The following is a 27945-nucleotide window of genomic DNA, read 5'->3' on the forward strand; positions in this document are numbered from 1 at the left end:
CATTTAATATTTTGGTATTTCACGTTTTCACCTTTTCATTAATTAAAAATCATCTTTACTCGCTGACTGCAGAGGTAGGCTCGTAGGCTGATCCAATATTCAGTCACCTCTCCATTTTATTTCCATATGGGAAGAATGACGTTGAATTTCTCCACCTGAAAAGCTGTCAACTTGTCAGAGCTCCCATGCTCCTCCTTACCGTACACAGCCAGCCAGAATGCTGAGTAAGTGGTACAGCCTGTACCAATGTGCCGGGGAAGACACTGCTGCCAAGTTTAGCTGACTGGAGCTAGGGAGATAAGCGCTTTTAATGTTTTGGGCTTGGGCTGTCGTAGAAGCCAAGGTCTTGTCACTCCTCTGATCCATGACGAACAGAAGAAGCTCAAAGAAAAGCCTGTTGACAGAATTCAGGGGAGTGTTAAAGACCTGCTAGAAAAAGAAAAGGTTACATCATTTTCCTATGATATGTTAGTTAAGTATGTTTGTAGCACTTGTGTTTGTAACAGGGAAACCACACATGATTCCTTGTGTGAATGAGCTGCTTTAGTGCCTGTTAACTCTTTGCATACAGCCACAAGTGTCGGCACTTACAGTCGTGCTTGCATCTTTTATTTACCTTTTGGATTTTAATACTGATGGATGTTAAGTGTGTTTTGCATTTATATGTACCTGCTGTATAGAAAAAATATCACCATCTGTAATGATTGTGAAACCTTGTCCTCTGCACCCACTCTAGTTTCGCTATACCCTTCATAAGCCCAGAGACCCAAAAGTAATGATTTTTATTTGCCTTAGCAGCAGCTGCCTGGCACTGGTCGCTAAAATTCAGTTCATTTTCCACCAGTATCTCCAAGTCTTTTTACTGGCAGTTTTACCCAATGTTTCGGTGTAATTTTTATTTGTACTATTGTACTGTAACAGCATTGTGAATGGGGTGTGACAAGTACTGACATATTTTCATAGTCCCAGGTAACAAGTAGAATTTAAGGACAACAAGTAGCTTCAGACAGAGAAGAAATCCTCAATAGCTTTAGTCACCTCAACAAAGCCCGTCTCATCAAAGTAATCTTATGTATGAAAACAAGGATTTATTTGTGGAGCACTTAGCTGTGTTCCAGGGTACACCTCCAATTTAATCAGGAATTCTCTCTAACCTGTTACATTGATAGCAATAATGTGAGTACAATGTGTATGGTTCCCAAAAGCATCTTCTAAAGCATTGCTTCTCAAACTGTGAGGCGGGCCTCACCAGTGAGGCGCCCGATAGTTGTTGGTGAGGCCCAGCTGAGGAGCCAGTTTTCACTTGGTTGTCCAGGCATGATGTGAATTGTAGTTTTGCAACAGCAGGAGGGCCGAAGGTTCCCCATCCCCGATCTAGAGCTTGGGAGATGGGTGAAAGGTAGCCCTAGCATTATTTTCAGCTTTTAAATGGACTTTCACCACAGATGATGAGGCCCAGGCACACTTTTGGTCAGTCTGGTGAGGCCCAGGCATTGCCTTGGTCTGTTGAGTGAGGCTCCAGTAGAAATAGTTTGAGAAGCACTGTTCTAAAGGACTCAGGTAGCTGTGGAGTTAATACCTTTCCCCTTTGTAATATACGGTACTATTTTTCCTAGAGGTGCATTGCTTAGTATTAGGGGGGGGGGTTAAAGAAGGAGGTAATTAGGCATAATAGGAAACTGCACAACAGATTACAGTACCTTGCTGAAGTTGTTTTAGGACTGACATCGGTGTACAAGAACATATGTACACTCCTAAAACTGAAAGCTCCAAACCATGCTGACTCTCTAAAGGTGAGGAAACTAATATGAACCCAGTTTAATATCTTAGTATTCCACAGACAGCATTTCCGCTATTTGCATTCATTTTTGTTATCCAATTGATTGTGGCATGAAAGCCACAGGGGGGTCTAATCCCCCATAGCTCCACCGTCAGGCTATCAGTTGCAGGATTTATTTTATTTGCTGGCATATCTGTGCTTGGATTGACATGGGCCCATTGAATTTAATGACACAAACATGGTTAGCAATGCCGCAGATTTTGCCAGTGTATCCATGTCTCAGAGGTACGAATCATGATGTGAACCCAGCCTTAGTTAGAGCTGAAGCCAAATCTGAACTAGTTGCCACATGTTTCTCATGTGCCTTGGAAATTACCAGGCTGCTGTGTGACTGTTGTACTACCATCTTGTTTCCTATGATTAAGGATGCATGGCAGTTAGAATCATGGCAGGAGCGTTTGTTGTGTCCCGATATCTATGGAATCTTTTATTTGGTCCAGTAATGCTGAAGATGTTAACCTTTATTTTAATATTGCATGAATCACTTGTGATAAAACTTTGCAGTGTTTTAGAAACTTATACTTTTTAAACTGGCTGATAACAGGGTTCCGAATCACTACACAGTCCCTGTTGGCTTCTGTTTGCCTTGCCAGTCTGGATTGATACATTTCTCCCTATCTGGGTATAGGGAGAAGTCTATCAGTAAAGGCCAGTTGGGTGGGAAGAAATTTTAGGGACCACCTCAATGACTCAGAGACCTATTGCCAACCAGTGTTTAACACAAAAGATCCACCACATGTATTAATCAATTTGATGCATTTTAATCCAGCAAAAGTACATTAGTGCCCAGGAGCTTACAATCAAATGAAGTGGTAGGTGGCACATCATACTAGTTGGATTATCGCCCCTTATAAGTAAGTTATTCTATGTTGATAAGCCTACTACAAAAAATCCCCTCAAATTTTTTTCTATTCTGTTCAGCTCGATCTAGATTCCTGTTCATTATTTGCTTTCTTTCTTACATGCCTTTGCATTGGTTCAATGCAGATCATTTTAAAAACTACTTGTCTAATATAAGTTAAAGCAGTGTTTTTTTTCTTTTGGCCTTGTGTATTTCCATATAATCTTGCACGCCTTTTGGTCACACATTGCAAGCTACACATTCCTAGAGGGTTCTTCGTGAATTGTGTTCTCTTGTGAGTCACGCCTCAGTTCCTTGCATTGTCGAGCTATTATGAAAAGTCACTCATTTGTCACTCTACGAAAGAAAGAAGTATTCACTGCTGTGTACATTTGCATGATGTTGGCAGTGCGCGAGGGCCAGATGTTGTGTGGTGCAGACCTATATTATTAAGCAACCCGTACGGTATATTTGTTATACTAAGAGTGCTCACATATACATTACGTATGGGCTTATGTAAAAAGAGTTGGCATTTCTTCTACATTTACAAGCACAAATGTGCTTACTGCTTTTCTCTTGGAATAATAGCTATGACATGGGTTTACCTCAAGCAGTTTTTCAAAGCAGCTGAAAATTGAGTAATTCTCTGAAAATAATGAAAGAATGTGCTCTTAAAGTGATATTTGCCCTTCCCACACACTGTTTGCTATTCAGTCTGCCTCCCCATTGTCTTATAACCTTAAATGTCTCCCGTACACCCTTGATGTTTTATGCTTTTGTTCACTTAATACATCTCTTGAGTCTGTGAAAGGCATAGCTATGTCCGTAATGACAGCGCATAAAAAATCTGATTGAGAATGAGGCCTCATAAGGATCTAAAGGGAACAAGAAAACTATGGAAGCTTAGGTGATAGTGAACTTTATTAGTGGGTTATTCAGTTTTATCCCCATTTCCTAACCTAACCCGGATATTTCCTCCCCCCCAATCCACAAAGACCAATTTAACCTGCTTAAATATTCTGACCTTGCCTCTGGCATCCATAATTCTTGCACATAAAACACTGGGCTCTCTAGACAGAAAGCAGCAAGGCAACATCATTACTAGAAGCAAGGTGGGAAGAGAGATGGATAACTGTATGACAGCAGCCATATGTCATCACAGGTAGTGGCCTTTAGGATTTCTCATTGACAGTGAAAGGCCTTACAAGATTATTTGTCATGTCACTTGATGTATGGCATGACTGATACTACACAAAGGCCCCAGAAAATGCAGGTGCAAAGGGCAGTAACAATTGTCTCTAAAAGGCGTGGTGCAAAAGTTTAGCTTGGCCCCCCCTGTACCTATCGGATGAGCGCAGTCAGAGGACAAAATAGGTTATATCCGTTGATGACGCCCTCTAATGTGCCACCGTGTCTTACTGAACTGTCACTGCCTCCCCCTCATGTACTGTACCATTTCCTCCCCCCTCATGTACTGTACCACTGCCTCCCCCCTATAACTAATGGATTGTACTGCGTCATTCTCTCATCATTGTGTACCAATCTTTGACTCTCCAGCTGAAAAACTACAAGTCCCATCACAAACTGCTAGCAGGCCATGATGAGGTTGTAGTACTGCAACCTGGAGGACCACATGTTGCAAAACTACAACTCCCATCATGAACTTTTAGCAGGAGATTATGAGGTTGTAGTGCCGCAACCTGGAGAGACAGAAGAATACAAAATACAACTCCCATCATGTGCTGCCAGTAGGACATGATGGAGGTTGTAGTGCTGCAACCTGAAAAAAACAGAAGACTGCAAAACTACAACTTCCATTATAAGCTGCCTGTAGTACATGATGGAGATTGTAGTGCTGCAATCTGGAGAGCCACATGGTGCAAATCTACAACTCTCATCATGAATTGTCAGCAGGGCATGATGGAGGTTGTAGATCTAGGGATAACTTGTCCAGGTTCCTGCTCTTCTCTGAGGCTCACATCTACACACATACTGTACATACATACACACACACCATACACATACATTGTATACATATATACTGTGCAGGCATACACCATATACACACATACTGTACATGGATACAGACACCATACACATACATCATATACACACACTGTACATGCATACACATACATCATATACACACACACTGTACATGCATACACATACATCATATACACACACACTGTACATGCATCATATACACATCATATACACAGACAGACAGAGAGAGAGAGACACACACACAATACACATACTGAGCACATTACATACAGAAACACACTTTATACACATACACTTGCACACTGCATATTTACATCCACAGTTCTAATATACAGACAGACACACACACATGCACACACAATACACATACTGAGCACATTACATACAGAAACACACTTTATACACATACACTTGCACGCTGCATATTTACATCCACAGACAGGCAGCCAGACACACACACACACACACACACAGCACAGACACTTACTTATTGTGAGGAAACTTCACTTTCTCAGCAGCTCCATGCCTCCCTCCGCTTCCCTCCTCTTCTTCCGGGTGCCGGACCATGCTCTCCCGCCCCTTCCCCTCCTCCCTGCTCAGGGACAGCAGAAAGGAGCAGGAAACAAGTGATGGGGAGGAATCAGGACCCCACACTGCAGCGTTAGGCTGCCTCCAGGATCACAAAGCAGTTCTCCCGAATCACCATTATCACAGCTGATTCGGGAGAACAGAGAGGCAGGAAGTGGCAAGGGAGGCCAGCGGGCCCCCTGTAGCTAACTCATAGAGCTAAAATAAGACTCCCCTCATTTAGGCTGGGCTGAGATGCTTTGTGGTGTGTGGTGTTTCTGTCCATAAGATGGCCAACATGGGGAAGGATGTGACAATACCCCATCCCCAGTGTCCTCCATAGGCTAATGTGGGCTCAGTGGTGGACACTGGGGGGCGGAGCATGGTCACATGCTCCTCCATGTGAGATCCTCCACCACAAAGCAGGACAGCACAGCCTGGTGAAGGGGAGTCTAATGAGGTACACAGGGAGCTGCTTTCAGTATATGCAGTGAGTACAGTTACTAATACTGTACACTGACCTATTTTACTATAAAGTACCCAACCTTTTTAAAAAATCAGGATTGGCAGGATACCACGCCCCCTTTCTGCTTTGTTGTGCCCCCTGCCCGCCCATTAGGTGAGCGGGGGATACGGCTGGCATACACCACGGAGAAGGGTCAAATCTGGCACTTTTTTGTGGTGTACGCCGAGTGCGCGTGTTAATAAATGTATGCCCCCCACAGACTCTGACTGCTCAACTGTGGATATGTCTCTAGGACACGTCTAAATATTTCTCATGTGACATTGCCCATTGACATACAGCAGCATTTGGCTTCCCACAAAACGCCATGTAAGATGTAAGATGGCCTGACCCATACTGTAAGCGTGTGCCAATCTGCTAGATCGGCACTCACTTACTGAGCTTATTGCATGGCTTTATAATTGTACAGATAGGGCTGCATACACACTGCTAGTGATATCCGTGCAGCCCTTTGCTTTATTCAGCCATCGGCCGCGCATGTCTTGTTACAGAGAAATGTGCAGCCAGCATGAGCAAGCGTTTGCCCGCTCCTCTGTTGATCGCTGGCTCTATTACACAGGGAGATAGTTGTACCCTGGTATCAGTAACAAAAACAATGACATTGGAAGGTTTGTGGAAGGCCCTGTTAGAGATTCGGCTCTGGGGCCATGGAGCTAAAAGTTATACTTTTTATATAATTATACGTATCTATCTTGGAGAAGCTGATGGACAGGTATGAATATACGGGCATGTTTCAGTGGTTCTGCTGGGTACTATATAACTGCACGTAGCATGAAAGGTTTTTTTTTCAGTCTACTTGGAACTTGCACAGTGACTACTGTTGCTATATTTATAAGGGAGCATGGGGAATATATTTTGAGGGACATATTTCATGTTGTCATTGTTATGAACATAATGGAAAGCTGCAGAATTACACGACCAGTGATGAAACTGTGATCTGATTCTACCCTTCCTTTGTGTTATTTTATCTTATCTTTCACCACAAAAAACATATAACCATAACCAACAATAGGATTAGTCGTGTCAGTGTCAAACCGTAAATGATGAGTTTTCAAACAGGTAGCTACTATACATAATAATATGATATTCATTATAGAGACATTGTAATGCAGTGTTACTTATCTAAAGATTGATATACTGCAATTCCATCATGCATACTTGATTGTGGGATATGTTCAGGTTGTATGAAATTGACCTAAAGGGGTTATCCAGTGCTACAAAAACATGGCCACTTTTCCCCTCTCTTGTCTTCAGATTGGGTGGGGTTTCAAACTCAGTTCCATTGAAGTGAATGGAGCTTAATTGCAAACCTGGCCTGAACTGGAGACAAGAGAGGGGGAAAAGCGGCCATGTTTTTGTAGCGCTGGATAACCCCTTTAAAGCAAAAGGCATTATATAGGGCATAGAGTAAAGAATTTAGGCCCAGTAGCTAGTGCATGGCCTTGGTCAACCAGCCTTCCATATCAAAAACTTAAAACCCTTCAATGAGAGTATCAGCACTTCTGATCATTGGACAAAAATGTGTGAGGGGATCTGGCTCCCCCCAAAGCATTGTCAATGGTTGGGAATGGTGTTGTTGTGTGCTTTATCCTGCTCATAGTGAATGCTATAGAGCTGCTATGCCCTACCTCTATAGCAGTTATGTCTGAAGACATTATAAGAAGTTTGGGAGATCGTAAAGCTTATTGACCTGATTACTCAATTACTTCATAGCTTTTGATATCCCGTATACGGATCATTTACAGATGACATGAATTAAGTGAAAAGACCCTGTTACGTAATTGTAAGCAGTTTAGAAGACCATACTATTACTAATACTCAGTATAGGCTCAGTGTAGAAAATCCCATAACTCTGGGCAGAATCTAGCTTTTACTTCTAAAACAACTTATTTGGTTGCTCATATTTTCTCTCCTTAATGTTTCCAACAACAAAACATTCCACATATCAACAGGAAAGTCTTTGTATTGCAGGAAAGGCTTTCCTTGTTGAATAGAGGGCATGGTGCAGCATATTTTCAGTGTGCACTCTGTGAAAGTGATTTACAGGTTTAGGTCTAAGCCACAATAACTACTGTTAATGTCTCTACTAGAAACATCTGTGAATGGGATTTCTGTGCCAATCTGTGTAACCCTGAGTTTATAATAAAAGCCCAAGGATATACTTGCCTTGCAGGTTGCACATTTCCATTTAGGCATTTCATATTCTGCTTCCATTGCTTATGTTACGTCTTCCAGCTTTTCTGTTACATACTGGACAGTTTGTCTCCGTCTCTTCGTAGAATAGAATACCCATGTTACAAATGCCTGAATGCAAGATGCTTTAAAATAATATTTACAACCAGGCACTGTAATATCACTTTACAACTAGATTAGAAAAGAATGTTAACTCCTTAAAGATTACTAGTATTTTTTTTTTTTTATTAGGTTTATGCCAATCTGCCTGTTGTAAAACTTACATGTCATATACTGTATGTTCCTCAAGTCAGTACGATTTTTACAATGATAGCCAATATATGTAACTTTAGCTTTATTTTACTGCTTCTAAAAAATTCTAACTTATTAAAATAAAAACAAAAAATTGCTCTACTATGATACTTACGTTTTGTTTTTTTTTTTGTTCTATGGGGATATCGAAGGGGTCATTTTTTTGTGTTGTAATCTGTACTTTTTATCAGTTGTTTGTCAGTTTTGACAACGGCATTTAACTAATTAATTAGCCGGCACAGAGGATCTCTAATAGCCATGGTCCCCGGCTGCTATCAGACGCCGTGAGCCCTCTCGGTACCCCCTTAAGGACTCCATGATGTACCAGGTAAATGGGTTATAAATATATCTGAAATATGCTTCATACAAAAATTTACCACACTTTTGCTTAGATACACAATGCTTCTGTGTTTATCAGGTGAGCCAATATTGTCTGAAGAGTGTCCTCTGTGTCCAGCTTTAGGGTAGCTTTACACGTACCGACTCGCAGCGTTATTAACGGCTAGGTCCTGGCAGATCACTTTCACTACATACACGCAGCGGTCTGAAAGACCACTGCGTGTATGTAATTTTGCCAGCCGCTTAACCCCTTTTGTTGTCGCCCGGCTCCCGCTCCCGCTCTGTATACATTACCTGTCCTTGCTGCACGGGGTCCCGGCGTACTGCTCTCCCGCCCGGCCATGTATTATGTAGAGAAAGTGATCTGCCAGGACCTAGCTGACTTGGAGCGTTATTAACGCTGCGAGTCGGTACGTGTGAAGCTACCCTTAGGGTGGTTTCACACTTCCTTAAAATCTTGGAAAAACACCAATAAAAACGCCATGGCATTTTTAATTTTTTTTTTTCAAAAACTCCAGTGGCCAGATGTTAGCTTTAGGTCAATAGAAGTTTATACACATAGCTTTTTTTTGTGTTGTGTTTTTCTTCTCCCTGGCGTTTTGGAGGCATTTTTTTCCGAATTGCAGCAGGTTGAGAGTATGGTGTTTTTTTTGGCAAACTGTGGCATTTTTGCCCTATACACTTCAATGGGATTGTTCTGGTTGTCTTAAGAACACCATTGCTCTGTGTATGACGTTTTTTTTCTGCTTTTTTTGTCACCTTTTGTGGTCCAGCAAATAGTTCATGTGATGGCAGAGGGAAAAAAAAAGTTTACGACACAAAAATGCCTAAACCACAAAAAAGATAATTCACATGTAAAGTCAAAAACCCTGGAGAAAATGCTAGAAAAAAACACAAATGCATGGAAAAAAACACAGTGATAGTTTTTCTGGCATTGTTTTTGCAGGCCTGAAAAATGCCACACAAAATGGATGTGTGAGGGCAACCTAAAATTGGCTTTTTGCAAAACCCAATAGTTACCAACAGACTATTGACAGAAATGTTCTTAATCACCCTGAATATCATACATAGCAAATTGACTGAACCATCTGTATGGATGAGCAAATCTTAAATTCCCCATTCCATTTACTTGCCAAGATGTGATTCATTATAAATCACTGGGATAGTCGAACCTGGTGAATCAGAGGCATAAAATTAAACTCATGGCACACAGTGCAAATGTGTAAAAGGATTTCCCATCGAACATGGCATTTATAACACTGGTGTCGTCTTGTAAGGTATGTAGGCTTATTTAACCCTTAACCCCTTTTCGACCCATGACGTATCTGATACGTCATGGTGCCGCGGGGGTGTTCAGAGCGGGGTCCCGCTGGGACCCCGCTCTGAACGGCGCTGATCCCGGCTGACATGTGCAGCCGGGCAGTTCCTCTATTAGCCAGCGTGGGTCCCGTTGCCATGCCGCCTAATTAAGCCTCTAAGTGCAGCTGTCAAACCTGACAGCTGCACTTAGAGGCTTTGATCCGTGCATCCCTGGTGTCTAGTGGGGCGTTCTTCTGCCCGTGCCGGGCCTCAGCGTCGGAATGACGCTGACCCCGGCTCCGCAATAGATTGCTGTGGCCTGCAGCAGGCCATAGCAATCTATCACCGATCTGATCGATATTTGCTGTGTATATACACAGCATTGATCTTTATGAGAGATCAGTGCGGTGTATATACAAGTCCCCCAGGGGGACTTCTAGTTTATGTAAAAAAAAAAAAAGTAAAAAAGTGTTTTTATTAATAAAAAATTCCCTCCCCTAATAAAAGTCCAAATCACCCCCCTTTTACCATTTTATATATATATATAAATAAACAAATAAATAAACATATTTGGTATCGCCGCGCACGTAATCGCCCGAACTATTAATTTATCACATTCCTGATCTCGCACGGTAAACGGCGTCAGTGCAATAAAATTCCAAAGTGCAAAATTGCACATATTTGGTCGCATCAAATCCAGGAAAAAATTTAATAAAAAGCGATCAAAAAGTTGCATATGCGCAATCAAGGTACCGATAGAAAGAACGCATCATGGTGCAAAAAATGACACCTGACACAGCCCCATAGACCAAAGGATAAAAGCGCTATAAGCCTGGGAATAGAGCGATTTTAAGGAACATATATTTGTTAACAATGGTTTGAATTTTTTACAGGCCATCAGATAATATAAAAGTTATACATGTTACATATCGTTGTAATCTTAACGACTTGAGGAACATATATAACAAGTCAGTTTTACCATAGGGCGAACGGCGTAAATGCAAAACTCCCCGAAATCAAAACAAATTCTTTTTTTTTTTCAATTTGACAGCGCAAATGATTTTTTTCCAGTTTCGCAGCATATGTTATGGAAAATAATGCCTGTCACTGCAAAGTACAATTGGTTTCGCAAAAAATAAGGGCTCATGTGGGTCTCTAGGTGAAAAAATGCAAGCGCTATGGCCTTTTAAACATAAAGTGGGAAAAGCAAAAGTGCAAAAGCGAAAATTGGCTTTGACCTTAAGGGGTTAAAGGGGTTATCCAAGATTAAAAAACACAGCAACTGTCTTGCAAAAACAGCACTACCCCTTTCTTCAGGTTGTGTATGGTATTGCAATTCATCTCACTTGCAATTCACTTTAATGGAACTGAGCTGCGAAAGTACACCAAAACTGAGGACAAGAGGTGCTGTTTTTTAAAAGAAAGCAACCATTTTTTAAGCCTGGATAACCCCATAAAGGCACCAGGCCCAGGTTAAACAGCTACCCATATATCTAATAAGATGGCCACACATCTAACATAGATGTTGACTGAATAGTCATACTCAGGTGGCTGCATATCTCTCAGAAAACAATCATCTGTCAGGGTGGAGTCAGGATGCCACCATACACTTTAGAAAATTAGGCATCCCACCCAAAGTCAGTGAGTGTGTTCTGGTGACCCTTTATAGCTACATCCGTGTGGTTAATAAATTTTAACCTATCGCTCAGTACAATGCAGAATACTTCATACATCTGGTTCTCTAAACAGTCAGCAGAGCATTAAAGTATTAGGGTCTAAGGCTCTGACCAAGCCCCTTTTATGACCTGCCAAACGCAGACTTAATGTCATTTATAAATATTGAGCCAGACTATATAAAGGAGCTTCCTCCTCGGTTCTTACAATAAATTCTGATCCCAGCATTATTTCTGTACAGCCGCATTACTACTTCTAGTGAATGATGTTGTAATAGAGCTGTTTAGCTTGTGGATTTTGTTTCAGAAAAGGGAAGATGCATAGTTTGCTCTTCGTTGTGTTTGGGGCATAGAACATCCAGACCTAAAGCAGCAGAAGATAATCAGGTCTTCTTTATGATGTCAGATAGATCGATAATCCAGTACATCTTCTCCTGTTTATGCCCCAAGTCAACAAAGTTATTGACTTTCAAGTAATGTACTGTAGATTCATAAACAGCACCTTCACCATGTCAGGATATCCATTCGACCTTTACTGTTAAGCATGCAGTTCCTAGCCTTGTACGCCACAGCTCATTTCTGCTCATATAGTGATGCTAAGCTAACCCCGATTACCAAATGGGTTCCGTATGCTTGGGTTACATTTATTTAAACTGCTTTTTGATTTCATTATGATCATGTTGGTAGCCAGCCCACTATGTGCTGAAATGACATCCAAATGTGCGTGCACAGCCGTAACAATAGAATTGAACATTACATGGAAGACTGCTACAGTGCAAGGAAACAGAGGAGGCGTTGCCCATAGCAACTTGTTGGATTCCGCCTGTCATTTTTGTGCTTTCAGGAAATGAATGCAGTGACCTTATTGTATGACATGATGAATAGGATTGGAATAATAAAAACAACTACAATGAGGAGAATAATAATAATAATAATAGCAATAAAACATCTTTACAACTTGTTTTGTAGTTTCTATTACCGGCTTTCTTGCCCATGAAAGCTATGAGACATGAGGAGCATGTTGGTCTCCAGCAGAGGGCCACAGCTTACAGCACCCAGATGCTTACCAGTCATTTGGCAATTGTACAAATGTAAAACCTGCTAACAATATAGATAATGCAGCAAGTAATGGTTAGATGCAAAACAGAAATTCATGTCAGATCCAGTATGACAGAGTTATGCAATTGCAAGGGAAAGGAATCTTTAAGCATAATAATGTGATGATCTTTATTGCCTTTACAGCAAACAGTGACACAGCAACAAATCGAATTCTGAATATATTTTATATACTGTAAGTAATTACAATGGTGGTTAAGCATGAGCGGTGCGGTGCTGTCATCCCTATGGATGCATTAAGTGGCTCCTTTCGTACTACTCCTGACTGCAGTGAAGGGAGAAGGGGTGGTAGTAAGCACTGTTCTGGTGAATTATGGCGGTCCCAACGTTAGGACCACAGCACACAGGCACGTGTCACTTATCTTTTGCTTAGGTGATAAATGTTTTTTGTGGGACAGTCTGTATAACGGGGGTTATCCAGTACTAGAAAAATATAGCCGATTTCTTACAAAGACAATGCGAAGTTGCGTGTAGAATTACAACTCGGCTCCATTCACTTCAATGGAAGTAAGCTGCAATACCAGACACAAGCCATAACAACAGAAGAGCTGTTTCTGGAAGAAAGCGACTATCTTTTTCTATTTCTAGATAACCCCTTTAAGTTACTTTTAAGTTGACTTTATTTGCATTTGTTATAAGAATTAGGGTCCATTTACACAGAAAGATTATCTGACAGATTATCTGCCAAAGATTTGAAAACCAAAGCCAGGAATGGATTTAAAAAGAGGAGAAATCTCAGGCTTTCCTTTATGACCTGATCTCTGTTTATAGTCTGTTTCTGGCTTTGGCTTCAAATCTTTGGCAGATAATCTGTCAGATAATCTTTCTGTGTAAATGGACCCTTATGCTGGGTTTACTGTACACAGAGAGATTAATCTGACAGATTTTGGAAGCCAAAACCAGGAATGGATTTTAAAAAGGAGAAATCTCAGTCTTTCCTTTATGACCTGCTCTTTGTTTATAGTCTGTTCCTGGCTTTGGCTTCCAAAATCTGTCAGATAAATCTCTCTGTGTACCATTAGGCAATCTAATACCAAAGATTATCTGTCAGGCTGTTTTTCACATAGCTTTATTACAAACTTGTGTGTGAACGATCTGTAATACAGAACCCAAAGACTGGAAGGTTATCATCCTCCCCCTCCGCTGCGAGGCCTCTCTCCGGTTGGGGGGGGGGGGTATGGGGGTGCTTGTAGTATACTTTTTCCATTTTAAGGGATGCCACATCACCACACCTCTTTCTGAATACTGGCCTATCCCACTATTTCTAAGGGTGTGTTTTCACAGACCGATATATCTGACAGATTTTTGAAGCCAAAGCCAGGAACGGACTATGAACAGAGAACAGGTCATAAAGGAAAAACTGTGATTTCTCCTATTTTCAGATCCATTCCTGACTTTGGCTTCAAAAATCTGTCAGATAAATCTCTCTGTGTAAACGCACCATAAGACTGTCATCACTGGGCCTAAAACTCCAGAATAGTAGTAGTAGCAGTAGTCAATAGCCTAGCTGACATCTGCTCTGCAATGAAAGTGATATGCCTTCCAAAGCAGCTTCCCAATAATAAACTCCCTCTTGGCTGCATACAGCTTCATACAAGCCTGTGTATCTTCCATCCCATCCAAACATCTAGACAGAAAATCCTCCTATGTGACCATACCCTAAAAATCAAATACAACTATTTACAAAAGTGTACAATCCTGCAGGGGACAGTATGACCCCTTTACAAAGCTTTACACGGCATTAGACTAAAGGGGTACCTGTGAGGAGTTTGTTGCATGATTATATATATATATATATATATATATATATATATATATATATATATATGTACCTCATAATGCGTTGGCCTGAAATCATGTGTAATTTAATCATGAATTATGTATGCAATACCATTCACACAGAGAGAGTGCACTGTGTGTCATTGAGCTGGTGATGCAATATGTTAGAAACACATTTTATTCTCTGGTGTTAATGGTGTCTTCTCCCATTAGTTTCAGTAAAAAACAAAAATGCAAGAGAGAAAACAGTTACACAGTTTTATATGTGTTAAAATGCCATGTTATAATTCAATCACATAATTGGAAGAGGTTCCATGTGATTTCTCGACATTAGGGAGGACCCTGCTGCTCATTTTGGGGGAAGAGGGTAAACAGATAACTAACATTGTGATCCTATTTTCCTCCCAGAACAAGCATCTGCAATGTTATAATGATGCCCATAGATATTACTGTGAGAACATTGAGGACTGCAGACACAAATGCAAGGTCTATGCCCAGCTGGCAGATAGAGTTGGCCTGTGGCTGTAGCAAGATAGAACTAGGGCAGGAGTAGAAGCAAAGTCCAACAGTCATTTGCTGAATGTAAAAGTATAGTACTTGGTGTGTACTTGTGTTAAGCAGGCTTTGTGTACTGATTTTACATTAATATAACCTTTACTCCTTCTTAGTCACTACAGCGTGTTATTAGGAAACATTCACAAGTTCCTCTTTCTCAGGTACTATTGTGATGCGTACACATTTTTTAGGCCGTTTTGAGTCTCCTACGTGCCTCAAGAAATTGTTAACACTATTATATCACTGTTACATTACAACCACAGCTTACTATACTATGACTCCTACCGTCATCATCGTATGTAGTTAAAGGGGTAGTTCACCAAAAATGTTTTCTTTTAAATCAACTGGTTCCAGAAAGTGTCAGAATTTTGTCATTTTCTTTTTAAAAAGAAATTTTTTTCTTAAAAAATATCAAGTCTTCCAGTACTTATTAGCTGTTGTATGTCCTATATAAAAGAGACCAGACTACTGTTGCCATGAAGAGATCTCTAATCTCTAACAATAAAGTAAACGGTATTCTTAGGGCCAAATTACACAGCCCAGCCCCGCACTGTAAATGATCACTGATCTGCTAGATCACTGCTTGCTTCCTGAGCCTATTACACAGCTTGAGAAATGTGCAGCAGGGCCGCACACACATCGTCAGTGATGTCCGTGCAGCCCTTGCTGTATTCAGCTGTCGGCGGGGCATCAGCTATTAGGGTATGTTTATTAGGATAGCTTCACACGTACCGGATCCGCAGCGGCTTTCACTCTGCAAATTTGCAGCGAAATCTGCTGCGGATCCTGGTAGTGGGAAGGTCTATGAGGTTAGGGTGGGTTCACACTGCGTTTTTGCAATCTGTTTAATGGATCTGTTTTTTTTTTTACGGACAAAAAAATAGTGTCAGCAATGTTTTTGTGTCCGTCAAAAAAAAAAAGATCCGTTTTGATCTGTTTTTTTTTTATAATGGAAGTTAATGGAAAAACGGATCAAAACGCATGCACACAAATGCATCCGTTTTTTGCAATCCGTTTTTCATCCGTTTTTTTTGCAAAAAAACGAATGAAAAAAACGGATTGCAAAAACGCAGTGTGAACCCAGCCTTACAAATCTGCAGCGGAATTTTCGTTTCACTGCCCCTTTAACCCCCCGCAGCCCCCGTCTCCCCTCGCTCCCCGTCAGCCAATCAGCGCACGCAGCACTGATTGGCTGATGGGAAGCCAGGAGCCTCACACACAGCCGTGGCGCTGAGCAGATAATGTATGCTGCTGGCCGGGGCTGCGGGGGTTAAAGGGGCCGGATTACATATCCGCAGTAGAATGAAAATTCCGCTGCGGATATGTAACCCCTATAGACCTTCACACTACCAGGATCCACAGAGGATTTTGCTGCAAACTCGCAGTGTGAAATCCGCTGCGAATCCGATACATGTGAAGCTACCCTAAGGGTATGTTCATACTGAGAAATAGGCAAGGAATTGAAGAGGACATTTTCCTGAGAAAAATTGTCTCTTCTGGAGTTGGCACATAATTCATGTGTAATTGGTGTGGAATTTCAGCAGAAAGCAGAAAATTCAAAGCCCCAATAACTTCTATGGCATTTCTCTAGCGGAATCCGCCCAAAGAATTGACATGTCAATTCCTCGGGAGTAAAGCGGATCCGCAGCGGAACATTGCGTGCGTAAATTCCAAATTGACTTGTACTGCACTGGGCTGGGGATTTTTATGGTGAACTCCTATAGACGGTACGTAGGGGGGGAGAAGGGGCTACTGATGCTACTGAGATTTCAAGATGCTATGTGAGCATTAATAAAACAAATAACAGCAGCATCACAGCAAGCAGCAAACCATCACCACATGACAGCAATCTCCAAGGCCATCCTTGTTTACTCAGTAACACACAGGTGTGTACATCTCAGTGTTGGAAAGAAAAGGTACTGCTGACACAAAGAGGCAGAACTGCGGATTTATACTTCTAATTTCATTTTCATCTCTGTGAATGTATCTAATTTAGTACCAAATTCCTGGAATACACTACATCCACAGATTAGAGGGAAAAAAGACTTATAGAAAGTTTGAGGTCAATATGTCCTTAGAGAGATCACTTAAGCCTTGTGTAAGTGCTTCTCATCTTTTATCCTAGAAGAAAATCAATTATACCAGAAATGAAATGTGAGTCAATATGTGAGTCAATATAAGTGCATGGGCAGTAATTCTATTCCACACCAGTTAAAAAAAAAAAACAATTATCTTGGATACTGGGAAAACTTTAGGAACATGTATATGGAGAAAAATAATGGAATTGGGGGATTGGGGATGGAGCAAATAAGAAAAATTCCAGAATGCTTTTTTAATTAGAAATGTTACATATAGAGCATACAAAATAAAGCAAACACAAATCGAGATTCATTAGCAATTGATAAACTGCATTAGGCTTTCCCATTAGGCTATGTTCACACACCATCATAATGATGGCGTTTTTAGTGGATGACCATGATTTACCAGCAAATAATGGCCGTTACTTCAAAACAACGGCCATTGCCTTCAAAATAATAGCTATTATTTGCTCTTTAATGACGGTCATCCACTAAAAACAGTCATCATTATGATGGTGTGTGAACATAGCCTAATAATGGGAATCTATCTCACTACTCAAACACCATCATAATGATGTCCGTTTTTAGTCGATGACTGTCATTAAACAGCAAATAATGGCTATTATTTTGAAGGCAATGGCCGTTGTTTTGAAATAACGGCCATTATTTGCTGGTAAATCATAGTCATCCACTAAAAACGGCCATCATTATGATGGTGTGTGAACATAGCCTAATAATGGGAATAGCCTAATTGAGTGTATCAGTTGCTAATGAATCTCGATTTGTGTTTGCTTCATTTTGAATGCTCTATATGTAACATTTCTAATTAAAAAAATATTCTGAAACTTTTCTTACTGCTGATTGACAGGTGACTGTCTTTACACAGCATGGATGGATAACTGCCAATCAGCAGCTGGTGGGCGGAGTTTTTCTGGTTCTCATGAATAATGAGGACTCATCCACATAATGGAGACTTACAGTATTGTCCACGTTATTTAGGAGGATATCTCTGGATCATCTGCACAGACCAATGTAAGTGATACATCATTCTGTACAGCTTCCCTACCACTACTTTATGCCACCCTGAGATAGGACAACATAAACCTACTGACAGAGTCTCTTTAAGGGTACAAACCCACTTGCCGGATCTGCAGCGAGTCTCCTTGCTGCGTTTTTGCAGCGAGACTCGCTGCAGATCCCAGCCCAATACTTTCATTAGCAGAGAAACTCGCAGCAGAGATGTACATCCCTGCTGCGATTTTGTCTGCAGCCCTCCCCATTAACCCCCTAGCCGCCGAACATTATACATTACCGGGTCCCCGTTCCTGCTTGCTTCGGGGCTCCCGGTGTCTTCACGGCCCGCCCGGCAAATCAGTGCGCTGCGGCAGGGCAGCGCACTGATTGGCTGGGCAGAACGTGCTGGGAGCCGCCGAAGCAAGCAGGAGCGGGGACCTGGTAATGTATATCCTGCCCGCCCCCCCTGCAGCCCCGATCGCCCCCGGCCGCATGATCGCCCCCCGCACCCCCCGGCCGCATGATCGCCCCCCGCACCCCCTGGCCGTACGAACGCCCCCCGCAGCCCCCTGCAGCCCCGATCGCCCCCCCGCAGCCCCCGGCCGCATGATCGCCCCCCGCAGCCCCCGGCTGCATGATCGCCCCCCGCAGCCCCCGGCCGCATGATCGCCCCCCCCGCACCCCCTGGCCGCACGATCGCCCCCCGGCCGCACGGGCTGCGGGGGGCGATCGTGCGGCCGGGGGCTGCAGGGGGCGATCGTGCGGCCGGGGGCTGCGGGGGGCGATCGTGCGGCCGGGGGCTGCGGGGGGCGATCGTGCGGCCGGGGGCTGCGGGGGGCGATCATGCGGCCGGGGGCTGCGGGGGGCAATCGGGGCTGCAGGGGGCTGTGGGGGGCGATCGTACGGCCGGGGGGTGCGGGGGGCGATCGTACGGCTGGTGGGTGCGGGGGGCGATCATGCGGACGGGGGCCATCGGGGCTGCAGGGGGGGCGGGCAGAATATACATTACCAGGTCCCCGCTCCTGCTTGCTTCGGCGGCTCTCGGCACGTTCTATTTGCTGCGTGAATCAGTCTTAAAAATAAGCAGGCAAAACGCAGGTTGGCTTTATACAATTGTTCTGTGTTAAAATACGCAATTGCGTTAAAATACGCAATTGGCTGGGCAGAACGTGTTGTCCTATCATTGTCGCCATAATTGCGTGAAGCTTGTTGTTAGCAAAGCATCAGTTGTTAACAACCTGTGCGAAAAACGCATGTAGCTTCACACTTCAAAAATACGCAATTGCGTATTTTAACGCAGAACAATTGAATAAAGCCAACCTGCGTTTTGCCTGCTTATTTTTAAGACTGATTCACGCAGCAAATACGTCAAGTGGGTTTGTACCCTAAATATTTAAATGTAAAAATTATGTGAAGAATAGGTCTTTTTCTGATGACACATTCCTTTTAAGCAGCCCAGATGATCTTGGGGATCAGTTATTGAGTATTGTGACCACTAGTCTACTGTATTCCTTCATGTCTGACTGTATTCTGTAAATGGGTACCAGGGGTAAGTTAGAGGAAGGCTGGGGGATATGTTCCTGAGGTGCTGGATGCCTGGGAAGTAATATGCTGTCTTGCATAGGCTACTATAATACAAGCTAGGGCATCATACTGAATGGTTTCGCCAGGTGATTACTATTTCTTATTCCATGGTGCCGTGGTGGAAAATGATCTAATAGCAGTTATCAAAGAAGAATGATAACTTGTGGCATTCCAATTGGATACAAACTCATTAGAGTACAGATCTGTGTCCTCTGATTCCAATTTAGTGCCCCAGAGAATAATACAGGTTTCCCTGATCTGAGTGATGTGAACTCGCCATAAGGGTACAAACACACACACCGTATACGCTGCGTATTTACTGCTGCGATACGCAGCAAATACGCAGCACATACGCAGAAGATTAAATCTAAATAACTGAACACAGCATCAAATCTGCACCATCAAATCTGCTGCAGATCTGCTGCGTATCTGCTGCATATACGGTGTGTGTGTTTGTACCCTAAGATTGGTTTGACATGGTCTTGCTGTGGATGACAAAACATGGTTATATTATGGCTATTTAAAACCATTCAAAATGCAGAATTCATTTGCGGACATGTGAATGAGGCCTAAGTCCATGTTCCCACAGCATTAATTTTACATAAAAAACCTCCGTCTTTTGATAAAGATGGATGTCTTTAATAATCATGACGTTGTGGGAACATGGCCTTACTATGACTATCATACGCATTATACAGTACTTTATAAAAATTAAAAAAAAAAAATTTTTGGTCAATGCTCTAATAAAGTTCGTAAAGTAATGCAAATCTGGACATATTACATTAGCTTGAAACTGAAAAATAACGATAAAAAAAAAAAAGATTTCTATTGGTTTATAAATTTTTACTAATGGAATAAAGTCCATGTGATCCACCGAGGGTTAAGGAGCTCCTTACACAAAGCAGATTATTGATATTGCTTTGCAGCTGTAGGGTGGGGTGATTGAATTCTCAGCATGTTGTTACATGTTTTATGTGGACTGTGAAAGGCACAACAGCTTGCAAAGTAAGGTGAGTTCTAGAAAAATGGCCATAAAAAATGAGGTGTGCGCAAAGAAAAAAAAAATCCATACACACTCTACACATTTCATTACAATATATTTTACTTTTATAAATACAGCAAAAATAGGTGGATGGAGTACGTTCCCGAAAACAGTAGTCTGATTCATAGGCAACAAGTATTAGATTATTATGTTACAGTATGTAGTATAATTATCATCAGAACTTAATACATCAGTACTCATGTTGACTATACAAGACGTTTTCTTGTTTTTGGACTAGGTTTGCAGTTTTCTCAATGTTATGTCCTTTGCATTTTTGGGCTATGTTCACACACAGTGGGGGAGATTTATCAAACATGGAGTAAAGTGAAACTGTCTCAGTTGCCCCTAGCAACCAATCAGATTCCACTTTTCATTTCTCACAGACTCTTTGGAAAATGAAAGGTGGAATCTGATTGGTTGCTAGGGGCAACTGAGCCAGTTTCACTTTACACCATGTTTAACCCCTTAAGGACAGAGCCTGAAATGGCCTTAAGGACAGAGACAAATTTTATGAATATGACCAGTGTCACTTTATTTATTAATAACTTCGGGATGCTTTTACCTATCCGGCTGATTCTGAGATTGTTTTCTCGTGACATATTGTACTTTACATTTCTGGTAAAATGGAGTCGATACTCATAACGAATCTTTATGAAAAACACCAAAATAACGTGAAAAATTGTGAAAAAATGCATTTTTCCAACTTTGAAACCTTTCTGCTTATACAGAAAATGGTTATGCCACATAAATTATATATTAAATAGCATAAGCAACATGTCTACTTTATGTTGGCGGCATTTATTAAACGTTCTTTCATTTTTTTTAGACCATAGGAAGCTTAAAACATTAGCAGCAATTTTCCAAATTTTCGGTAAAATTTCAAAATCAGATATTTTTAGGGACCTGTTCAGGTTCAAAGTGTATTTGAGGGGCCTGTATGTTAGAAAGCCTCACAAAGCACCCCATTTCAGAAACTGCACCCCCCAAACTCTGCAAATGCACATCCAGAAAGTTTTTTAACCCTTTAGGGGAGTCACAGAAATAAAAGCGAAGTGTGTAACAAATTTGAAAATTTTTATTTTCTGTACAGAGATTTTATTGTAATCCAATATCTTTCATAATGATAAACCTATTACCAGAGAAATGCACCCCAATATTTATTGCCTTGTTTCTGCAGTTTATAGAAATACCCCATATGTGGCCCTATTGTGCTATTTGACGCAACCACAAGCCTCAGATATAAGGGAGCGCCTAGTGAATTTCAACGCCTCCATTATATTTGGTTATTTTTGACCGTACCACTTCAGGTTGGCAGAGGCTCTGGGGTGCCAAAACCTAAAAAACACCCATAAAGTGACACCATTTAGAAAACTGCACCTCTCAAGGAATTTAACAAGGGGTGCGGTGAGCATTTGGACCCCACAGGTGCTTCGCAGATTTTCAGAACAATGTGGTGTAAAAAAGGAAAAATTCTATTTTTTACACTATAACGTTGTTCTAGCCTTCATTTTTCATTTTTACAAGGGGATAAAAGAAAAGAAAAACACCAAACATGTAGCGCAGTTTCTCCCGAGTACAGAAATACCCCACATGTGGACATAAAGTGCCAAGCGGGCGCAGGACGAGCCTCCAAAGGTAAGGAGCGCCAATTGGCCTTTGCAAGCTGGATTTTACTGGAATGGATTTCAAGGGCCATGTCGCATTTACAGAGCCCTTGTGCTGCCAAAACACTGGAAACCCCCCACAAGTGACCCCATTCTGGAAACTACACCCCTCAAGGAATCTAACAAGGAGTTCAGTAAGCATATGGACCCCACTGGTGACGGGCACAAATGTGGAACAATGTGACGTGAAAGGGAAAAATTTCATTTTTTCACTTTCACGGCACAAATGTGGCTGTCATCAAGGGGTCCATATCCTCACTGCACCCCTTGTTAGATTCCTTGAGGGGTGTAGTTTCCAGAATGGGGTCACTTGTGGGGGGTTTCCAGTGTTTTGGCAGCACGAGGGCTCTGTAAATGCGACATGGCGTTCATCATCCATTCTGGCCACATCCAGCCTGCAAAATCCAAATGGTGCTCTTTCCTTTCGGAGGCTTGCCCTGCGCCCACATGGCGCTTTATGTCAACATGTGGGGTATTTACGGACTCAGGGGGAATAGCTCTACACATTTTGTGTGTTTTTTTCTCTTTTAACCCCTTGTGAAAATGAAAAATTTAAGGCTAAACCAACATTATAGTGTAAAAAATGTAATATTTCATTTTCACGCCATATTGTTCCACATTTGTGCCCATCACCAGTAAGGTCCATACGCTCACTACACCCCTTGTTACATTCCCTGAGGGGTGTAGTTTCCATAATGGGGTCACTTGTTGGGGGGTTCAACTGTCTTGGCAACACAGGGGCCTTTTAAATGCAACATGGCCCCTCGAAATCCATTCCAGCCAAATCCAGCCTCAAAAAGCCAAACGGCGCTCCTTCCCTTTGGAGGCTTACCCTGCACCCGCATGGCGCTTTATGTCCACATGTGGGGTATTTCCGTACTCAGGGGAAATTGCTCTACACATTTAGTGTTTTTTTTTAAATCTTTTAACCCCTTGTGAAAATGCAAAAAATCAAGACAAGATCAATGATTTAGTGTAAAAATTAAACATTTTTTACACTAAATGTTGGTCTAGCCTTGATTTTTTCCTTTTCCACAGGGGGTTAAAATAGAAAGTGAACACAAAACGTGTAGGGTAATTTCCCCTGAGTACGAAAATACCCCACATGTGGATATAATGTGCCATATGCCCAGAGGGCAAGCCACCAAAGGGACAGAGCGCCATTTAGAGGCTGGAATGGAGGATGGAGGCCATGTCGCAATTAAAAAGCTCCTGTGCTGCCAGGACAGTAGAAACCCCCCACAAGTGACCCCATTATGGAAACTACACCCCATAAGGAATCCAACAAGGGGGTATATGGACCCCACTGGTGACGGGCACATAAGTAGAACATGTGCCATGAAAATAAAAAATACATTTTTTTCATTTTCACGGCCCAAATGTGGCCATCACCAGGGGGCCATATCCCCACTGTCCCCCTCGTTAGATTCCTTATGGGGTGTAGTTTCAAGAATGGGGTCACTTGTGGTTTTTTTTTACTGTCCTGGCCGCTCAGAGGCTTTGTAATTGCATCATGGTATCCTCTAATGGGAATGGCGGCCATACCTATTTAGCTGGGGAAAAGGGACAATTATTAATTTATTTGGGGGTATTAGGCCAATTATTAGTTTATAGGGTTGAAAATGACAGGTGTCCATCAAATTCAACCTGTGTTGATCCAGAGGAAGGCAAAAAACCCTCGTGAGCAAGCTCGGACTGGGCCACCGGGGGACCGGGAAATTCCCCGGTGGGCCCCGAGCAGTTGTAGGCCCCGCCCCCCAGTAAGGGGACACAGGGCTGGAGACCACATCAATGTGGTCTCCACCCAGCAAGCCCAGGGGGCCTCCGGGTGCCGCACCTTGCCTTTTAACTGGAAGCGATCGCATCAATCGCTTCCAGTTAAATGTAGCAGGGTTCCTATTGACAGCGCGAGAAGCCATAGGCTTCCCGCCCTGTCAATCACTCTTGTGACCGCAAGCAGCGTTCTGCTTGCGGTCACAAGCGTGCCGCCCCCGTCCCCGTCAGATCAGCAGCTCCCTGGTCCCGGGCTGCGCCACCACTGAGCTCCGTGTGAGCTGCGGCGGCTGCTGGGACTTCCGGTACAGGGTGCGCATACCGGAAGTCCCAGCAGCCGCCGCAGCTCACACGGAGCTCAGTGGTGGTGCAGCCCGGGACCAGGGAGCTGCTGATCTGACAGGGAAGAGAGAAGAAGAGACGTGAGGCCGACGGGGGAGCGTGTTGTAAGCTTAGTTGTTGTTGTTTTTGTTTTGTTTTTTATATCAGAGTAGGACAGCACTGGGGGCTATAGAGGGGCTGGACAACATGAGGGGGGCTATGGGGGCCTGGACAACATGAGGGGGGCTATGGGGGGGATGAACAACACTGGGGGCTATGGGGGCCTGGACAACATGCGGGGGGCTATGGGGGGGATGAACAACACTGGGGGCTATAGAGGGGCTGCACAACATAAGGGGGGGCCTATAGAGGGGCTGGACAACATAAGGGGGGCCTATAGAGGGGCTGGACAACATAAGGGGGGGCTATAGAGGGGCTGGACAGCATAAGGGGGGCCTATAGAGGGGCTGGACAACATAAGGGGGGGCTATAGAGGGGCTGGACAACATAAGGGGGGCCTATAGAGGGGCTGGACAACATAAGGGGGGCCTATAGAGGGGCTGGACAACATGAGGGGGGCTATGGGGGGATGAACAACACTGGGGGCTATGGAGGGACTGGACAACATAAGGGGGCTATATGTGGGATGGAAAGGACTGGGGGCTATATGGGGGATGGAAAAGATTGGGGGCTATATGGGGGATAGACTACATAAGGGTCTATATGGGGGATGGACAACATAAGGGGGCTACCTATATGGAGATGGAAAACATAAGGGGGCTATATGGGGGATGGACAGCACTGAGGGCTATCTATATGGGAGATGGATAACATAAGGTGGCTACCTATATGGGGCATGGACAACTCTGGGGGCTATATATATGAGGGATGGACAATATGGGGTGCCATTTATAAGGGGGGCAACACAGGGGGACATCTATAAGGGGGACAATACAGGGGAGGCCATCTATAATGGGGACAACAGAGGGAAGGCGATCTATAAGGGTCACTACACAAAGGGGGACAACAAAGGGGCCATCTATAGGGCGCATTACATGGGGGGGAGCGTATACAATTGGGCATGCACAGGGGGGGGGCATCTACTATTTTGGACTACACAGAGGACAGGGATAAAGAACCTTGGCTCTCCCTATGTTACAAAACTACAGCTTTTGCTTCGGCTGTCCAGGCATGATGGGAGTTTTGCAACAGCTGGAGAGCCGAGGTTCCCTACCCCTGATATAGGGGATGCACAGAGGTTGTCATCTACTATAAAGGGATTACACTGAGGGGGCTCTCTACTATAGTAGATGCACATGGGGCCATCTATATGGAGGACTGAACAAGGGACCATCTATAAGGTGTCTACAGAGAGGGGGGCATATACTATAAGAGATATATATGTCAGCCTACCCACTAAATGAGAGTGTAAAGGGGCCAATACAGATGTGCAGTGTGTATAGAGATGAGGATGGTGCCAGAGTGAGGAGCCTAATATCTTTCTCTGGCAGATTCTGTGGATTCGTGGCTCGGAGAAGTTCTCATGATGGCCCAGAGCAGATGGAGAAGAAGATAAAAAGGGAAGAACTCCGATCAGAGAAGACATCCCCTGTGAGTCACCTGATATAACTACAGTGTAATGTATATGGTGTAAAGAACCTGTGTAGAGCTGGGTCAGCCTCTATATGACTGTATGAGGTGATAGTGATCTGTGTACAGTGGATTATTTAGTAGCAGCGGTGGTGTTAGTATGTGGTGGTATTAGTCAGTATGTGGCGGTGTTAGTCAGTATGTGGTGGTATTAGTCAGTATGTGGTGATATTATTTGTTACTTTTTATGTGGTACTGTGTTTTATTGGATTTAGTATACTTTTGGTCAGTAACGATATGGTGGTTGTGGTGTGGCGGTAATATTTCCTTTCTATATACTGGTTTTTGGTCATAGTACACAGGATTTGGTCAGTAACAGTATGGTGGTAATATGTGAGGTGATAATATTTCCCTCTTTTATACTGGTATTATTGGTAATATCAGTCTTGGTATACTGGATTTGGTCAGTAACAGTATGGCGGTAATATGTGTTATTGGTGGCTGTATCACTTTTGTATCTAAGTATACAGTGTTATCATGCAAAGAAAATTGTCTTATAGCGCGATTATACAGGCCAACAATTGGTAACAAGTGCTCCTAGGAAGCCCCATGTAAAAGTGCCAGAGATCAGCTGACAAGCAAATGTCCCATAGTCGGCTGATTTGATCTTTTGTGCATCTGTACAAATCATTGCTGGCGTCCGCACATCTCAGTATATTCCTGCCCTGCTGATTAGTAATGGTTTGCTGCTCTACACTGCCCCATATCACGCCGTGTAACTGGAGGCTTATTAATGTTACCATAGATAAGTATGGTGGCAGAAGGGTTGGCCCCAAGAATGATTTCCCCTGGTGGGCCCAAGGCACTCCAGTCCGACACTGCTCGTGAGGCAGACGACAGTAGCCTCATCACAGGGGAAAAATTCCTTCCCGACTCCATAATGGCGATCAGAATAATCCCTGGATCAACGTGACCCCTGAAATAGGAATAAGGGACAGAATTTAGATAATGTAGAACCCCAGTGACGTGTGGTACGCCTTGGAGCGATCCAGTGTGCAGAGGCCGGGGGGATCAGGACAGGTGTCACACTGGAAAATGGTGTCCTTCCTGATCCCCCTGTTACTCCACACTCTGCACTTCTTCTGGGGTCTCCCTTTCTCCAGTGTGGGGGACGTCACCTGGAAAATGTTGCCCTGGTGCGATACGGGGTCCTTCATATCCAGAAGTGCTGGGTCCGCTCCATGGCTGCTAAATATTAGGGCTTTATTACTGCTTCTGATATTTTCGGATCGTGCCGCAAGCTACAGTAGCTCGGGCAGCGACGGACCAGAAGAGGGGATGCTGGTATAAAAGTTATCCCCGTACAGGTGGTAACCTTTATCCAGCAGTGGGAAGATCAGTTCCCGAACAATCTCCCCACTAACTCGGAGGATGGGGGGGGTCATTTAGGAGCTGGATTTGGGTGTCCCTTCCTTCATACACTCTAAGGGTACGTGCACACTGCGGAATGGCGAAGGATAACCCTTTGTGCATTCCGCAGCTGGCACCCGCCGGCGGACTGATGGAGGCGCGCCTCTCCGCTCGTGTCACACTCATTCTTTGGACGGACGACGGAATCTGCCCGTGCATAGAATGGAGTCTTTAACACGGGTGGAGACGCTCGCCTCCATCAGTCCACCGGCGGGTGCCAGCTGCGGAATGCACAAAGGGTTATCCTTCGCCATTCCGCAGTGTGCACGTACCCTGGATCTGTAAGTGTACCCTGAGGTACTTTTTACAGAGTTTGTAGAATTTCACGCCATACCGTGATCTCTTATTGGGACGGTACTGGCAGAAAAGATGTGTCTGGGGGGCAG

At 43.3% G+C, this 27945-nt stretch overlaps 1 protein-coding gene across 9 annotated transcripts in view; it reads left to right on the plus strand.

The window, feature by feature from the left end:
* The window catches only part of ATXN1 (ataxin 1), a 292957-nt gene that overhangs the window by 73602 nt on the left and 191410 nt on the right, over positions 1 to 27945 (plus strand). Inside the window, exon 1 of one of the 9 annotated variants that reach the window (XM_069957986.1) lies at positions 378 to 444. The exons of 7 other annotated variants lie outside the window; for them this stretch is intronic. The gene's annotated coding sequence lies outside the window, so the exon portion shown is untranslated. Of the gene's footprint in view, positions 1 to 377; positions 445 to 26016; positions 26111 to 27945 lie in introns of those variants that run through there. One more of the 9 variants, XM_069957982.1, reaches the window with a different exon arrangement.

This window comes from Dendropsophus ebraccatus, chromosome 2 (assembly GCF_027789765.1).
Source record: "Dendropsophus ebraccatus isolate aDenEbr1 chromosome 2, aDenEbr1.pat, whole genome shotgun sequence".
NCBI lineage: Eukaryota > Metazoa > Chordata > Amphibia > Anura > Hylidae > Dendropsophus > Dendropsophus ebraccatus.